We start from the raw sequence: 15,209 nt of genomic DNA on the forward strand, positions 1-15,209 counted from the left end.
CCACAAAAATATAAGAAAAAAAGTATAAATATGTGAAAAGAAGAGACAGCTTGTTTATTTGCAAAACATCTATACAAAAATCTCAGAAGAATCTTTATGCAAAAAAATAGATTACAGCCAATTTTAAAAAAGCTTCTGGGTAAGCAATTAATATACAAAAATTAGTGATATGGGTTTAGTGTTAGTAAAAATGGCTAATTAACACAGGCTTCTGACTCTGTCTCTAAAATCAACTGGACTAAAGAAGAAAATGTGAAATCCAAGATAATACAGGTTAAAAAAAAAATTGAGCTAAGCCCCTGGCAGGGGGGCTAAGCTGTTTGGAACTGCATATAAATAGTTAGAGAAAGAGGTAGTTAGCCAGTGTGGCTCTGAGAGAATAAATTAGTAAAAAGTAGTTTGAGTTATGATTTCTTAACAACTAATAAGTCATATAGGCAACCAAAAAATAAATAAATAAGCATAAACAATCAGCAACAGTTTAGATTTGAACAATATAATTAATATGCTCAACCAAATGGACAGAGAATTCTTTAGTCAATTATTAGAGGATATACATTTTTCCTAAGCACTCAAGTACAATTTCTAAAGCTTGATCACATTCTAGCCTAGAAACCATGTCTTAACAAATTGCAAAGAGCAGGTAATCTTCATGAGTAGATTATATTTTTTGTCATCAAAGTATGATTAAGTTAGAAAATTATAACAAAAATATAAATTAACTCTCCATATATAGCAAAATAAAAAATCCAATTCTAAATCACTAGAAAAAAAATTAAAAGAAATAACAGTGGAATTTCAAAAATACTTAGAACTAAATGATAATAAAAACACTACATGTAAAAACTTATAAGGTATGACGAAATGACACTTCAGAGGAAATGTTAGATAAACATTTATCTAACACCAAAAAAGCCAAAAATTAATTAGCTAACATAAGGAATCAGAAAATAACAGCAAAATATACCCCAAAAAAGCAAAAGTAAAAAGAATTTTTAAGAGTAGGCATCAATGACATACAGAAAAAAATCTGAGAGATCAACAAAACTGATATCCTCAAAATCATTAGTCTTTAGGAAAATTCAAATTAAAACCATAATTAAATTCCATTTCACACTAACTAGAATGGCTAATTTAAAAAAAAAAAAAAGAAAACTGACAATACCAAGTTTTGTGGGATATGGAACAATGAAACTCTAATATGTTGCTGATGGAGTGAAAATAAGCTATAACCACTTAGGAAATCTATTTGTGCCTTTGAAAGTTAATTGTATACCTATGCCATGACCCAGAAATTTTATTACAAAAAAAAAAGAAAACACTGTCACAAAAAAGACTTGTACAAGAATGCTTATAGCAGTGCTTTTCATAATAGTCCCAAATAGGAAACAACCCAATCATCCATCAGTAGGAGAAGGGATAAACAATTTGTGGTATGTTTATGTAATAGGATTCTTCTCAGTAATAACAAAGAACAAACTAGCGCTATGTGTAACAACATACACGAATCTCCAAAATATTACATTAAGTGAAATAAATCAAACCCCAAAGTGTGCGTACTGTATGTTTCCACATATATGAAGTTCAAGAACAGGCATAACTATTGCATGGTGATGGTCTATGGGAGGATGGGAGGTGGAGTTGGAGTAGGGATTGAACAAAAGGTGACATGAAAATGTTGGGGTAGTAACATGGGTACATGTATGTATCAAAACTCATTGTAACAGACTGCATATTTCAAAGATGACCACAGCAAAATCTCCCATATTATATGTTGTTGTTCTACAACGTGACCTTGTCACTCCCCTACACAAGAGACAGTGTCTAATTCCACTCCCAATGAATCAGTGCTTAACTCGCTTGACTAGCAGACTGTGACAGAGGTGACACTCTAGGACTTAAGAGGCCAGACCATTAAAAAAGACTTGCAATTTACTGCTGGGTCTCTTGGGACATGCACTCAGCACCCAGCCACCTGCTGTGGAAAGCCAATGTCACATGAAGAGCCATCATATAAGGGCTCAGTTTGACAGCTCTAGCCAGGTGCCCAGCCCAGATTCTAGGTGATAGCAAGCACAAACCACTAGCCGAGTGAGTGAGCCATTCTGGATGTCCAGCCCACTTGAGCTTCAGATGACTAGAGCCTCAGCTGACATCTAACTAAAACCACAGGAAAGATCCCAAATGAGAATTCCCAGCCAAGCAGTCAACTCCCAAACCATGAGAGTCGATAACAAACTTTTAAACCACCAAGTTTTAGGGTGGTTTGTTGTTAGCAATAGATAACCAGAACCCTTACTAAACAGTACAATGAACTTTTGTGCATTTCACTATGCAAATTTTATCTCAATAAAAATAAGACTGTAAGAGAATATTTTACATTGGAATTAGTTTTAGTAACATTTTTAAATATAAAAATAACAATGGCTCAAACAAGATAGAAGTTTATTTCTCTCTGATGTAAAAAAAATAAAAAAGAAAAGGAAAAAACTCAAAACTAGAAAATTTAGCATCTATTTGGCAGCTTCACAGTGACAAGAGACCAAGGCTCTGTCTAAATCTTCCTTTCATGGTCATTGTTAGGCCTCATCTTACTTCAGGTTGCTCACAGGCTCCTGTAGCATCAAACCACTGGGGAGGCAATGTTGGTCACTATGTGCTGTTGATACCCATCTTCGAAGGAGCTCTGTTAATCAAGTCTCCTTTTCAACCCTTCTGCCATTCTCCTAGGTCAGGATCCCATTGTCTTTGTCCTAGATTAATACAATAACTTCTTATCTTCTGGTCTCTTTCTTACCTCTCTTTCTCTAGTCCTATCTTTTAGACTGCCAGAGTAACTTTCCCAAACATAAATCTCCTGATCATTTCACTCTTCCTCCAGTCCCCACCTAGTTTTTTCAGGCCTTTTAATTAAGCTATTTCCAATAAAATAAGATCTAAACTCAGGGTAAGAACTATACAGATTGCTGCAGCATAAAGTTCGAGTATATGGTTTAAATTTATAGCCATTATGTTTGAAAAAAACATATTTTATTTTTTATTATAAAGTTACACCGTATGTATCAGTTATAAATCTTAATTTCAAACCTTTTGTGCAAAATATGTTACAAATTGGATTATCTCATCCATTTTGGGAGTCCACCCTTACATTTAAAAACACCATTTGGCAACTATTTTACAGAGTGGTATAAGGGGAAAAGTGAGGCAATGTAAAACAGTGTCCCTTTTGGAAACAGTTAAAAAACTAAAAATGTTTGTAAAAGATAAGTATGGGTAATGGGATGTCATTGATGCCTTTTAAGTATGAAGGCTTTGTATATTTTGTTTAATAACTCCTCTCCCTTCATGATTTGCATTTTTCTATTCTGATGTCATCTAAATATTCTATTCTAGTATCACACACATATATTTGATACCTCCTTTGTGCATATTGTCTAATACTTTTGCCTTTCACATTTAAGTCCTTAATTTATCCAAAAAATGAGTCCTATATATGGCAGAAGGCAAAGGTAGAATTTCATTTTTTATATAGATAACCAGATAGATACAAAGACAGATAAAGAGGTAGATAGATAGATGAAGTTTTTATTCCATCTTGACTGGATTTCTCCAAGGCAGAAAGCTGAAACTGCCTTAAGTCACTATCTTAAAAAGACAAAAACAGCTTGACTGTTGTTGGTGTATAGGAATTAAATTGGAGCTAACTGATCAACACTCGTGCACATATGGTAGTAAAATTCAACGGAATTCAAGCAGGTGGAAGAGGGAAAGAAGGTATAGGTAAATTCACTCCTAACAGGTACAATGAACACTATCTCGGTGATGGACACCTAATTTTGACTCAAACTGTACAAAATCAATTCATGTAACCAAAATGTTTGTACCCCAGTAATATTCTGAAAAAAATAAAGATAAAAACAAAAAGCTAAGCTCAAGAAAACTTGGGATTGTGGAAAGAGAGGTGTCCCTTGAGACTGCAAGGTAACAGAGGTCATTCAGAGCCATTTCTTCTATTGTAGTAGCACCCCAGGAGGTGATAATACCTCAGGAGACATAACTGGGCACTGTGCCTTAAGAGACATAAAAATCCTCTCCCGGCTTAGCAGAGGCACAAAAATCCTTTCCTGGCCTAACTGTGGCCCAGAAGAGACATGTCAAGCCAGAGGGGACCATATAGATATGACAATTGACCCAATGTCTCAAGGTGTCTCTCCAATGCTTTTTTTAAATTTCAGCATACTATGGAGGTACAAATGTTTAGGTTACATGTGTTGCCCCCACCCCACCCCCACCCCGGAGTCAGAGCTTGAAGTGTGTCCATCCCCAGACAATGCGCATCACACTCATTATGTATGTATATACCCATCGCCTCCTGTCCCCTCCCATCTGCCTGATGCCCAATAAATGTTATTCCTATATGTCCACTTAGGCGTTGATCAGTTAATATCAATTTGTTGGTGAGTACATGTGGTGCTTACTTTTCCATTCTTGGGATACTTCACTTAGTAGAATGGGTTCCAGCTCTATCCAGGAAAATATAAGAGATGCTATATCACTATTGTTTCTTAAAGCTGAATAGTACTCCATGGTATACATATACCACATTTTATTAATCCACTCATGTATTGATGGGCACTTCAGTTGTTTCCATATCTTTGCAATTGTGAATTGTGCTGCTATAAACATTCGAGTGCAGGTGTCTTTTTTATAGAGTGTCTTTTGTTCTTTTGGGTAGATGCCCAGTAATGGGATTGCTGGATCAAATGGTAGATCTACTTGTATCTCTTTAAGGTATCTCCATATTGCTTTCCACAGAGATTGCACTAGTTTGCAGTCCCACCAGCAGTGTAAGAGTGTTCCTATCTCTCCGCATCCATGCCAACATTTATTGTTTGGGGACTTTTTGATAAAGGCCATTCTCACTAGAAATAAGTGATATCTCATTGTGGTTTTGATTTGCATTTCCTTGATGATTAGAGATGTTGAGCATTTTTTCATGTTTGTTGGCCATTTTTCTGTCTTCTTTTGAAAAGTTTCTATTCATGTCCTTTGCCTACTTTTTGATAGGGTTGTTTGATTTCTTTCTTGCTGATTTTTCTGAGTTCTAAATAGATTCTAGTTATCAGCCCTTTATTGGACGTGCAGCTTGCGAAAATTTTCTCCCATTCATAGGTTGTCTGTTTGCTCTAATAACAGTTTCTTTGGTTCTGCAGAAGCTTTTAAATTTGATCAGGTCCCATTTATTTATTTTTGATGTTGCTATGATTGCCTTTGGGGTCTTCATAAATTCTTTGCCTAGGCCAATGTCTAGAAGAGTATTTCCAACATTTTCCTCTAGAATTCTAATAGTTTCACACCTTAGGTTTAAGTCTGTTACCCAGCATGGTTGATTTTTGTGAGAAGTGAGAGGTGTGGATCCTGTTTCAGTCTTCTACTGTTTTAATTACTATAGCCTTGTATTATAGTTTGAAGTCTGGTAAATTGATACCTCCCATTTTGTTTTTAGCACCTAGGATTGCTTTTGTTATACGGGGTCTTCTCTGGTTCCATACGGAGCATAAAATTATTTTTTCTATATCTGTGAAAAATGATGATGGTATTTTAATAGGGATTGCATTGAATCTGTAGATCACTTAAAGTAGTATAGACATTTTTAACTATGTTGATTCTGCCGATCCACGAGCATGGTATGGTTTTCCACCTGTTTACAACCTCTGCTATTTCCTTCCTCAGTGTTTCATAGTTCTCCCTATAGAGAGGTCTTTTACCTCCTTGGTTAAATATATTCCTATGTACTTTATTTTCTTTGTTGCTATTGTGAAGGGAATTGAGTCTTTGATTTGGTTCTCGGTTTGACTGTTATTGGCATATATGAATACCTCTTATTTGTGTGTATTGATTTTGTATCCTGAGACTTTAATGCTTTGTTGATACATAAGCACCCAGGACCCTTGTACAAGCCTGGGGTAGGGGAAGGCCTAATAAAAACTGAGGGTGACTATCCAACCAGCCAAGCAAAACAGAGGCTTGGAGTATATTCAATCAATTTAAAGAAAGTAGAGAAATAGTAGTTCTTGTACACATAAGTCCATCAACTATGATTCATAACTGCTACATGTATTTTAACTTTCTAGTACTAAACAAAATAACTGATAATTTTTCCAGAAATAATCAGTATAAATATAATCCATAATTAATATGAAACAGCAATATTCAAAATACTAAAAACTGAAGTGTTTACAGTGTCTACAAATGATTCAGGAAGACTTGGACAATGAGGAAAATGAACTAAAAAGCACCATTAAAGTTTAAACAGAAACTGTTTTCTCTAATCTCCTATCAATCACTTATTTACTCATTTATTCAGGAAAATCACAGTAAGCTGATACTAAAAGGATAAAGCCCTGTTCTGACGCACATAGTTAAATATTTTACATCTCTTTTACTCACCATAGGAAGCCATTTAGCTTTGACACCAACTACTAATGTGATAAATGGCTTGTGAAGGAATTGCAAAAGTAGATGTTATTGTCCATGAATTCTTATATTGGGTTTATGCTACACGCCAGTACTTTTTATTTATTTGCAACATTTAATATATAATATGAAATAAAGAAAACCATAAACACATATAAACTAAAAGATTATTTTTGACCATTTTATATTTAGCACTACCAAACAGTGGCCACATTATTCATTTTAAGTGGTTGTCATTTAGGAAATTCAATTTTGTTCAGTTTTCACAAAAATAAAAGTGCTAATGATTTTGAGATTCCTGTATTTGAAAGATACAAAGATAATTAAAATATGGTACCTTCACCCATAAAATTATAATTTAGAGAAGGAAGACTAGACTATAAATCAGCATTGTCACATTTGAAGATGTTAAATTCTACAATAGAAGTGAAGTGATTTGAGGGAAAAAACTGCCCGAGAAAAAAATTTGATTAATATCACATTCTGTAAACGAGTGATAAGAACTGGAACATAATCAAACTTAAATTTAAATATGAAGAAGATATATTTTATACCTATCTGTCTCTTAACAGAGTTCTCTATTTTGGCCCTGTGTTTAAAGAATGTACCTTTATCTAATGAACAAAATACCTAAAATTTGAAGTAATTAACAATACAATTTTTTCAGTTCAAAACCAAGGCCTTTAGTTGTTCTTATTCTTGTAATTTAACCAAGCCTAAATCACAGTCTTTATGTCATTCCTGAAGGAACAAAGTAATCACTAGAGAGGAAACAATAATCAAAGAAATAATAAAAAAATTTTCCCTAAGCTGAAGAAAGGCAATTTTTTTAATTGAAAGGACTAAAAACAACAAGCAAAACTATGAAGAATAAACACAAATGACCAATTAACATATGAAATAATACTAAACTGTCTGAATAGGGGAAATGACTGCTTTGTGGCTCACTAAACAAGATATAATTAACCATGAAGAAGTGAACACTGAATGTGTGCATATTCCAAACATTGGCTATAGAAATGTATTAATAAGAGGCTTCATGGTGTAAATACCTGAATATTCTTGTGAACAAATTTCTGATGACAATTACATTAATGAATTTCTAAGGTAACATCTGATGAAAACCTTAGTCTTAAACCTAATGAAACAACAGTTCTATACTGGCGCTGTTTTGAGGAAAGGAAATATACAGGTTTTAAGGACACCAAGCACTGGTTGGCTATTCTTAGGGTGTTATAATACAGAATAAACTTGAAAATAATTAGAAAAATGACCACAGTGTATAAAGGATATACACAATTTGTCTATGCATCTCTAAGCAAACAAAGAATTACAGATAACCAGAGAAGTGTTTCCAAACTAGTTGAATGATCTCCTTGTACCAGTGTTATAAAGTCATTACAGGCAATCTAGACTAGATGAAAACTGTAAAATTAATTCTTCTTAGACAACTGTTCTCTATATCCTCTCCTTGACTTCTTATAAAAAGTAGTGTTTTCAGTATTTGTTCCCCCACCTCACATACACACACACAATGTAACATCAATGACAAAGAAATGCAGTGATGAAATTTTATGTTCTATAAATAAAAGAATAAACTTTTCCTTAACTGTGGGCTAGCTGAAGTTAACAGAGATCCAAAAATCCAAGAAGATTTAAATGAGTTCAGTCTTAACAATGCCATTTACCCACTTGCTAATACTTGGACCTATATTGATTAGACATGATACTGAAAAAGTCATTTAAAAGGACAACTATGTAGAGCTGGAAATCTTGGGCTGAAAAAAAGAAAAAAAGGACAGCTATCAAAATGCTGACTCATTACTTGTTAATTCTGTTCCTATCCCATTATAAGATGCTTAAACCCCACATGATCACAAGGATGGCAAAACTGACATGTTCTCTTGCCCAATGTCCTCAAGTAACCTGAGGTATGATTAAAAAGTCCTTGTGTTTACATGTACAAGCCTTTAGCTTAGATTGAACCTCTATGTGTTTAACTGCTTTTCTCCACGTGTAATGTTTTTCTTAGAGCTAAGATGTATTAGAATTGTTATGGTCTATAATTATCCTATCATTTCATTTATCAGTTCATTTCTATATAAATAAACTAAAATATTAAAATTATTTGTCTAATTTACTATAAATATACATATATTTTATTGCAAATATGTTGATGTATTTGATTGTAGAGTGCTGCCCTAGATAGACTCCATTAGGGATGCTCTGTGCTACCTTTCTAAAAATCAGAAAAATTCTAAATTCTAAAAATCTACCTCTAAGACTTTCAGCCAAGTGATTAAGAACTGTATCCATAATAGGATTATTATGAAGTTTTTTTCAAAGCAAAATGCATTTTGATGCAAAAATATCAAGTTGCAGAATGATACTGAGAAGCAATTCTGGAGAGCGAGAATGTTAATCTTTTTGCTGTTCCCTTGTATGTAATGAGTCATTTTCTCTTGGCACTTTCCACATGTTCTCTTTGTAGTTAGCTTTCAGTATTTTTACTAAGATATGTCTGAATGTGGATCTCTTTACATTTATCCTAACTGGAGTTCACTGAGCTTTATAGGTATGAAGATTAATATCTTTCAGCAAATTTATCAAGTATTTAACCATTATCTATTTGAATATTTTTTTCTACTCCTCCTTCTCCTTTCCTTCTAATATTCACATGAAAATTGTGCTTAAAGGCATCCCATATTTCTCTAATGGTTCTATTAATTTTTCTTCATTTTGTTTTCTCTCTGTTCTATGGATTGCATAATCTCTATCAATCTTCTAGTACACTGATTCTTTATTCTGCTAGATCAAATCTACTAGTGAGACCCTCTAATAAACTTTTTAATTTTGGTTTTTATAATTTCAACTCCAGAATTTATATTTACTTCATATATATATATAGATATATGTGTGTATGTGTGTGTGTGTGTGTGTATGTGAAGAGAGAGAGAGAAATCATGTGTTGCTTAATAATGGGGCTATGTTCTGAGAAATGCATTGTTGGGCAATTTTTCCATTGTGTAAACATCATAGAGTATATTTACACAAACCTAGATGGTACAGCCTACTATACACCTAAGTTATATGATATAGCCATTATGGTCTTATGAGACCACTGTCGTACATGTAGTAGTCATTGACAGAAATGCTGCTATGCAGTATATGACTACACACATATATGTGTGTGTGTATAAAATTTGTATCTTTTCTATATCTTTTTTGATATTTTCTATTTGATGAGATATTGTCTTCTTATCTTTCTTCACCTCTTTAAATATGTTTCCTTTAATTCTCTGGACATATTCATAATGGCTACTTCAAAGTCTTCATCTATTAAATCTGATATCTAGTCCCTTTTATAGGCAGTTTTTGCTGCTTTCCCCCTCTTTTCTGCTTCTTTATATGTGTTATAATGTTTTGTTGAAAATTGGTTATTTTAGGGAATATACTGTAGCATTCTAGGTACAGATTCTCTTCCTCCCTCTCTGGAGCTTGTTTTTGTTATTGCTTGCTTGTTTGTTTTGTGACTTGGCTAGGCTATTTGGGGAAATTCTATTTACCCCACAATTTGAAGCCTCTGATGCCACTCTTCACAGGGCACAGCTTGAGCATTCACACAGTCAATCCAATGCAATGACAGTGTTGGCAAGGCTCCCTTTGACTGTCTCTTTGCCTATTCTCTCTGTTAAACTGTTCCCCATTCTGTGTTATATCCAGCCCATTAGTCTCCACTAATTATCTGCTGATTACTCTATTGTTTTTTAAAATGCCCTAGAGCATAAATTGCTCAGCAGTTTGACAAAATTAAATTCAGGCAGGGACAGTTTTGAGGCCAGGCTTTGAGGTTTTTTCTGACCCCAGAAGGGCCTTTACTGGCTGTCCCTTCTCCTGGTTCTCTCTGGTGACCCAGATGACCTATGGTTTAACTTTTTGCTCTTAATTAAAAGGAGCTATTATTTTCAACAACCTTAGACTTGAACACTCTTGTTTCAAAGAAAGTTAGTTTCTTTGGAGAGAGTTTCAGAGCCTTCTTTTTTTACAAACTGCCTTTCCCTCTAGGCAAAGTCTCCAAGCTCTAGGATCTGAACAGGACAATAGCTTCTGGTCTTCTTGACCTGCCTCTTCTGGTGTGAAACCTCTGTCCTATGATGAGTTGGAGTGAGGGAAACTGAGGCATCAACATTCTCAACCTAGTATAGACTCCTTCTTATGAATGGGGATTGCGGCCGATGAGACCCCAACCTCTAAGGCACAAACACCAGGAATTTAGCCTATTCAACTTGCAGCTGGAGGGGGTTAGAAATGCTGGCAGGCCAACCTCCTAGTAAGATACAGGAAACCCTAATTGGGAGCCTAGGGAAAAGGAAGTCTTATCTTCTTAGCCCCAGCTGTAGTGGAGCAAGCTAGGGGATGAAATGCACAATGGGTCTTGGCTCAAGTGGAACTCTCCATGACAGTTCTCTGTGTAAGAGTCATCTTGATGCCAGCCTTTAAGTCATTTGTTTCCCACTTTACTATGTTCACTTTTGTACAAATCAGCATTTGGCCTAACTTTTCATGTTTTAGGTAAAGCAGAGCTCTCAATTAAATATATTCTGAATCGTCTCAGATAAAATTATACACTTTCTAGACTAGAATCCTGACTCGGGGCTTTGTGCTCTATTATACGTCCTCCTATTAGTATACCACTCTACATTAATGCATACTCAAGAGTTGATGCATTGTCATTTATAAAAGTCTTTAAGATGGGTTCCACAAATAAATACAAGAGAAAATTAAATTTTAAGTTGGTAAAAAAAAGAGAATAAAATAGGGTAAGAAAGTAAGGTAGAGAGGGAGTGAGATCCACATAAAATTGATGTCACAAAACCATATACAGTCACTTGTTGGAGGTATGCTACAAATTTGTCTTAAATTAATAAAATTAAATGCTCAAAGCCACAATTTACTGCATCTATTAGCTTAAAAACAAACCAGTTGCAGGAGAAGCAGTTTTTCCTGGTAAAGTAACAAGATATTTTTTTCCAAAGCCATCATAAAGAAGATAGATTATAATGTAATGAATAACATCCTCAAGGTAAGAATAGTTTCATGAGGCAGTCTCTTATACTCAACATAAATATATGACATTACAACAAACAATGATGGATTTTGTGTAACATCAACAAAATGTCTTGGTATGCAGCTCTTTAATGGTCTGGCTGCTACAGAAACAATTTTTTGTGTGTGGTTTAAGAAATGGTTCTATCGGGGGCAGTACCACCTACTGGCAAAATCTGGAAATGTATACATGTGCTTCTGTTTGTCATAATGTGTAAGATTTTGATGAAGGATATTCAGTCTCCAGTGTACAGGGTTGCTAAATATAGCGCCTAATTCTGGGAGAGAGTACTTCATGAGTAAGAAATGTTGCTATCAAGATGACGATAGCATAAACTCTCCCACCTTGGGAAATACTGTTCTAGAATTTTGAATTGCAAACTATGATCCACAGAAATGGCTCACAGGCTATCCGATGTGTGGGTTTATGTACTGCGTATGTGTTTGTATATGTTTCTGTATGTTACCGTCTGAGAACTAATGGGGCATGAGGTTTGTTTCCTTAGCCTGTTGCACTAGAGTAGCTTCCTTTATACCTTGTTTATATGTTAGAACCCTAAATAAGAAAGGCTTAGTTTAAAATAAGATGAGAAATACAATATTACTCATTAGAATTCCAAGTTAGCTTAGGAAAAGGAACCCCAGAAGAGGGAGTTATGACAGAGCTAACATTGCCTGTTGGGGTGGGGGTGGGAGGGTGAGTGAGAGGTTGCATAAGATTGAGATGGAGTGGGGTGGAAATGGAAGAAAGGATGAGAGGAGGGACATGGCAGAAAAAAAAAGTTCTTGTGCAATGAAATCCCCTTTTCATGATACCCCCATGATAAAAAGTATCGTGTTTAGCTTAGAAGTAATTACTAATGTATATTCTGTGGAATACAGCTTCTTGGGATGAAATTACCTCAAAAGAGCTTTTTGTTGGAGAATTAATTTGGGAAAAACTGGATTAAACAAAATTAAATAGCTTTAGATACTATAAGACTTCTCAGAGTTTTAAATGTGTTAATGTGCACTGCGAATCTCTCTGAGTAGCAGTGTGATGTGTAGTTTTTCCTAAATTTATTGACCAGAGAAACCTTTTAGACTACCATCTCCTAGAATCACATGCACAACACATTTAGGAAGATGCTAAGCACTTGTGACCAGACACTATCAGGAGCTCTGGATATACAACGAACTTCAAGAGAAGAACACTTACCAAATTAATCATGACAATGAATGATTCTGATAATGAATCATATATTCAGTAAGAAGGTAGCATTACTCATAAAAACATAAAGGTTCATGCAGAATTACTTTTACTGAAATAAAAATCTGGTACTGACCTCGAACCCAAAGATTTATGTGGAGCATCAAAATAAAGCATGTTTACATTTTAAAATAGATATATTCCAGCTCACAAAATGGCTCCAGCAAGCTGCGTGGATGCTTGGCAGTTCGTCTGCAACCCGTATAGACCCAAATTTTGTTTAAAGTTTTAATATTAATCCCTACTGTATTTTTTAAAAGCTCCAGTTAAAACAAGGTTAGAAATGGTCACATTAAAAGACAAACTTTTTTTCGAAAACTAGATAATATTAAAATTACATTAAGGCTTTAGAAAGGTAACATGCATTAGGAAATACAAGATTTAGAGGACTGACCCTAGGGAGGAAAGGGTAATTTGACCAAAGACCGCCAAAGAGAATCCGTTCAGATACGCCGTTGTGATCAGGGAAATAAGAGACTCCTACCACAGTCTTATACCCTCCTAGAAATTTTTCCGAATTGATAACTTAGATCTCTTTCTCAATATTAATTTTGCTTTTAAAAATGTTTTTTTATTTCACATCCCCAATGCACCCCCTGTCTCACACACACACGCACAGAGGCAAATTTTGGAACTTTCTCTCAAGTCCAAAAGAGTCTGGGTACAAATAATAATAATAATAATAAATGCAATTTTACCAACAACGCATGGACATGAGCCAAACATGAGGGCTTCCGAATTAAGGGTTGTCCTAGGATAAGAGAATCCCGAAGAAATCAAACGAATCCCCCCATTCACAGCAATAAGAAAGTCCCTCACCTCCTTTAGTCTCCTCAGCAAAAAGCCTCCCCTCTCTAACGACGCGGTAGCTGTTCCAGGCTAGACAGCCTGGCTCCTCAGGAGGGGACGGGATGGCGGGCCCGACCTGGGCCCACGAGGAGTAGAAGTTCCTCCTAACAGCCAGACCGAGGGGACGCCAAGAAAGGCGGCTCAGCGCTGCCGCGCGTGGGTCTTGGCCTTCCCCTGCGGTGGTGACTGTGGCACTAGCCTACGCTCCCGAGTCGTCAGACGCGGGACCCAGCAGTCGCTCACCGCCGCCGTCGGGCCGCTGGGGGAGGCCGGCTCGTTGCTAAGGACGCTGTGGGAGTCGCGCCGAGCGCCGGCAGGTCGCTCTCCCCCCGCCTCGTGACCAGGGCTTGGCCAATCAGGACTTGCGGGTACATTCCCAATGCCCCGTGTCGCCTCCACACTTGTGTGCGGTTTTGAAAGAATAAGTGCTATGTGGTGTGAAAGACCTTTATTAGCGTTGAGATACAACCCTAAAGCATGAAGTAATGATGTGTCTTAAATATTGCACATGCTTTGGATGTCCAGCCCGCAGCCGCGGCGGGAAGTGGCTTGGCAGGGTTTGAACGTCTCCTCGGTGCTTTAATGCCGCCTCCAAAGGCTGACTCCATCCCTCCCAATCTAAAGTTAAAAAGTAAAAACAGCATGCTTGTTACCCAAAGATAGCTTTGTCTTTGAATCAAATTGATGATCCTCAGTTCTTTTACCCAGGAAATGTGGGACCCTCCTGTGTCCTCACTGTGGGGGACCCAGTGTGTTCTCCTACGTACTACCACAAGGGGGCAAAGGTAAACTCAAAAGAATGCCTATTTTTAAAGGCAGTAGTCAATAAAATAATCTAGTTTAAATCCTTATAAAATCTTTATAAAATTCCTGTGTTTACCAACGAGCAACTTCATATATTATACAACTGTTCACAAGAGTTTTGCTGTGTGGAATAATTGGGATGAACATTTCTGATTAATTCAAAGCCAATGTGCAGGGGATTGTCCTGTGACATAAATTGCCTTAAAACATTAAGATTTCAAAAGAAAATTTAACTGATATGAACTTGAAATACATCGATCCTGAATAAGTTTCTGTTTATAATAAGCCCCAATAAGTCTTTCTGATTTTGTTTTCAGAGTACATTTTGATAGCTAAAACAAATTACAATATCTGATCCCAGGAGTTTCTGAAACACATCCTTCCTATTAGAGTAGTAACTTAAGGGTAATAACAAAAGTGAAATTGGGAAAAACTATGAAATATATATGTTAGAAAGCAAATCCTAGAATATCAAACCACATAGAATATGTTCCAGAAAGAGAGAACAAAAATGTAAATGAGATCAGACACTTGGTAGAGGGGGAAAAAACTTTTTGATCCTCCAAAATAAAATGACCTGAGTCAGCAAATCAAGAGTGCTTACTATATTCCAAGTAAAACTAACATAAAAAGATAGCTGCATCTAAAAATAGCTTGGTGTTTGTTTTAATTTTGAGAAATCTGGAAAAAATGTTAAAAGCATAAAAAAATAGAACCAGATTAC

The 15,209-nt window shown here is 35.7% G+C and overlaps 1 protein-coding gene across 2 annotated transcripts in view; it reads right to left on the reverse strand.

Moving 5' to 3' along the window:
- The window catches only part of TMEM232 (transmembrane protein 232), a 202,933-nt gene extending 188,929 nt beyond the window's left edge, over positions 1-14,004 (reverse strand). For both annotated transcript variants that reach the window (XM_076008262.1, XM_012754577.3), the window contains exon 1: positions 13,652-14,004. The gene's annotated coding sequence lies outside the window, so the exon portion shown is untranslated. The remainder of the gene's footprint in view (positions 1-13,651) is intronic.
- Between the last annotated feature and the right edge of the window lie 1,205 nt (positions 14,005-15,209).

Source organism: Microcebus murinus, chromosome 11, assembly GCF_040939455.1.
Source record: "Microcebus murinus isolate Inina chromosome 11, M.murinus_Inina_mat1.0, whole genome shotgun sequence".
NCBI classification, from domain to species: Eukaryota; Metazoa; Chordata; class Mammalia; order Primates; family Cheirogaleidae; genus Microcebus; species Microcebus murinus.